Source organism: Trichechus manatus, unplaced genomic scaffold (genome assembly GCF_000243295.1).
Source record: "Trichechus manatus latirostris isolate Lorelei unplaced genomic scaffold, TriManLat1.0 scaffold00268, whole genome shotgun sequence".
NCBI lineage: Eukaryota > Metazoa > Chordata > Mammalia > Sirenia > Trichechidae > Trichechus > Trichechus manatus.
The window spans coordinates 2,241,674-2,245,267 of NW_004444204.1; the positions used below are offsets into that span (position 1 = coordinate 2,241,674).

A 3,594-nucleotide genomic window follows, 5' to 3' on the forward strand; every position below is an offset into this window, starting at 1 on the left:
CAATAAGCAAGTCTAGAGACAACGTAAGAGAGAGAAAGAGACAGAGAAAAAACTCTTGGGAGATGCTCTCAAATTAACTATAAATTATTTTTGCATAGAAAAAAATATAACGTCTTATAGACTTACCACCAATAAGTATCTCATTTCGAAAAAACAAAAACTTGGGTATAATAGAAAAGAGGCACTTCCAGTCATTTTATACACAGTTTGCATCCTACACTGAGCAAGTTAATGTTTTCCAAACAAATTTAAGATTATCAAGTTACAAAAATTTATCCATACTTTACTGCATTCTTTAATCTGTAAACCAAAAAGGGGAGCGAATATTTAGGAGAAAACAAAGATCAATATTTAAAAGTTCAGGAGAAGTAAAAATAAAATCTTGAAACATTACCATCACAGAAATAGGCTTTTCAACACAGGAAAATCACATCTGATGACAAAATGGTGGACAATCACACAATATTGGGAATCATGGCCTAGCCAAATTGATACATATTTTTTGGGGGACACAATTCAGTCGTGACAACTATCATTCTAATTCTTCCCAGTTATCAGTAAGATGACCTTTGCTTTGCCTTCTAATACTGAACCAGCTTTCCAGCTGACTTGATGCTTCATCTGGAACTATTTCCTGAGCTGGCCAGGGTAGTATACTTAATACAACCTTTAGTAACATCTTCTCAGCCTGGTCAAGACAACTGGTCCTTCATGGTGTCGCTTGAATCAGCTGCTACATCTTCAAGAGCAATTTTTGGAGGCTCCCAACCTTCAATCTCATCTGTTTTTTTAGCCCTGGTGGCACAATGGTTAAAAGCTGCTGCTAACCAAAAGGTCGGCAGTTCGAATCCACCAGCTGCTCATTGGAAACCCCATGGGCAGTTCTACTCAGTCTTACAGGGTTGCTATGAGTCGGAATTGACTCCACGGAAATGGGTTATTCTGTTTCAAAACCATATTGTCCCAAAATCCAGATTTGTTCTCTGTGTTCAACTCTTCTTTTAGTAGTAAATTAGTTCTTTTAGACTTGGGAGATTTACATCTTTCGTACAGATGCTGTTCATCATTCCTATTAAAGAGACATCACTTCTTTCCATCCTCCAAAACTTGCTCCTTGCACCTGCGCGGTGACGGCGGCTATTCCTATTTCTCCCGCAGGCTCTGCTCCTCCAGGGTGCTGCCCAGAAGCACTTTGTTCTTGTTCAGCTTCCACATGCTTTGGGGCGGGGTCTCTGGGAGTGGATATGGGATCTGCCCTCTCTTGCTCCTTGGCCAGCACTGGCATAGCATTATCTCCCTATAGCTGCACTCTCCAATAAGTAGCCACTAGCCATACGTGGCAATTGAGTAAATAAAATATGGCTAGTGTGACTGAGGAACTAAATTTTAATTTAATTTACATTCAAATTTAAAGAGTAAATCAGTGTAAAATACTTTTTCATTAAACAAGACTTTATTGTTTTGATAGGGCTATAATTCACCTTCTTAAAATTAAGCGTCCAAATTGAGATGAGCTATAAGTGTAAAAATATATACTGGAATTTCAAACACTTAGTATGATAAAAGATTGTAAACTATACTATTACTAATTATTGATAACATGTTGAAATAATATTTTAGAAATATTTGGTTAAATAAATTATAGTATTAAAACTAATTTTACCTGTTACTTTTATTTTAAAGATTTTTTTATTGTTGTAGTTTAAATGAAGTTTATATTTCAAATTAGTCTCCCATACAAAAATTTATACATACATTGTTATGTGACCCCAATTGTTTTCCCCATACTGTGACAGCACACTCCTCCTTTCCACCCCTGATTCCCCATGTCCATTCAACCAGCTCCTAACCCTCTCTGCCTTCCCAGCTCACCTCCGGACAGAAGCTGCCCATTTAGGATCTTGTATCTATTTGAGCTAAGAGGCACACTCCTCATGAGTATCACTTGATGTCCCACAGTCTAGTCCAATCCCTGTCTGAAGAGTTGGCCTCGGAAACTGTTTTAGTTCTGGGCTGATAGAGAATCCAGGGCCATGCATTCTGGGGTACCTCCAGTCTCAGTCAGATCATTAAGTCTGGTCTTCTTACTAGAATTTGAGTTCTGCACCCCACCGTTCTCCTGCTCCAGCAGGGACTCTCTGTTGTGTTCCTTGTCAGGGGGGTCTTTGGTGGTAGCCAGGCACCATCTAGTTCTGGTCTCAGGATGATGGAGTCTCTGGTTTATGTGGTCCTTTCTGTCTCTTGGGCTAATACTTTCCTTGTGACTTTGGTGTTCTTCATTCTCCTTTACTCCAGGTGCTTGGGACTAACTGATGCACCTTAGATGGCCGCTTGCAAGCTTTTAAGACCCCAGACGCCACTCACAGAAATAGGATGCAGAACATTTTCTTAATAAGATTTGTTATGCCAATTGACCTAGATGTCCCCTGAAAGCTTGGTCCCCAGACCCCTACCCTTGCTACTCTGTCCCTCAAAGAGTTTGATTGTATTCAGGTAACTTCTTAGCGTTGGTTTAGTCCAGTTGTGCTGACTTCCCCTGCAGTGTGTGCTGTACTTCCCTTCACCTAAGATAATACTTGCCTACTATCCCTCCCTACCCTAGTAAACATCAAAGAATGTTTTCTTCTATGTTTAAACCTTTTCTTGAGTTCTTATGATAGCAGTCTTATACAATATTTGTGCTTCTGTGACTGACTAAATTCAGTCAGCATAATGCCCTCCAGATTCTTCCATGTTATAAGATGTTTCACAGCTTCATCATTGTTCTTTATCATTGCATATATTCCACCGTGTGGCTATACCATAATTTGTTTATCTGTTCATCTGTTGATGGGCACGTAGGTTGTTTCCATCTTTTTGCTATTGTGAACAGTGCTGCAATGAACATGAGTGTGCATATATGTATTCATGTGACAGCTCTTACTTTTCTAGGATATATTCCATAGAGCGGGATAGCTGGATCATATGGTACTTCTATTTCTAGCTTTTTAAGGAAGTGCCAAATCCATTTCCAAAGTGGTTGCACCATTTTACATTCCCACCAACAGTGTAAAAGTATTACAGTCTCTCCTCAACCTCTTCAACATTGATTATTTTGTTTTTTGTTTTTTTTTTGGATTAATGCTAGCCTTATTGGGGTGAGATGATATCTCATTGTAGCTTTGATATGCATTTCTCTGATGGCTAATAATCATGAGCTTTTATTCATGTGTCTGTTAGCCACCTGAATATCTTCTTTGGTGAAGTGCCTGTTCGTTTCCTTTGCCCATTTTTTAATTGGGTTGTTTGTTTTTTTGTTGTTGAAGTTTTGCAGTACCTTGTAGATTTTAGAAATTAGATGCTGATCGGATTTGTTGTAGCCAAAATTTTTTTCCCAGCTTGTAGGTTGTCTTTTTACTCTTTTAGTGAAGTCTTTTGAAGAGCATAAGTGTTTGATTTTTAGGAGCTCCCAGTTATCTAGTCTCTTTTCTGGTGCTTGTGCTTGTTACTTATGGTTTGTATTCTGCCGATGCCATGTATTAGGGCTCCTAGCATTGTCCTTACTTTTTCTTCCATGATCTTTATCGTTTTCAATTTTATATTTAAGTCTTTGAT

At 38.6% G+C, this 3,594-nt stretch overlaps 1 pseudogene; it reads right to left on the reverse strand.

Annotated features, from left to right (window-relative positions):
• Positions 1-532: 532 nt before the first annotated feature.
• LOC101361920 (testis development-related protein pseudogene) lies at positions 533-1,285 on the reverse strand (annotated as a pseudogene).
• Positions 1,286-3,594: the final 2,309 nt, after the last annotated feature.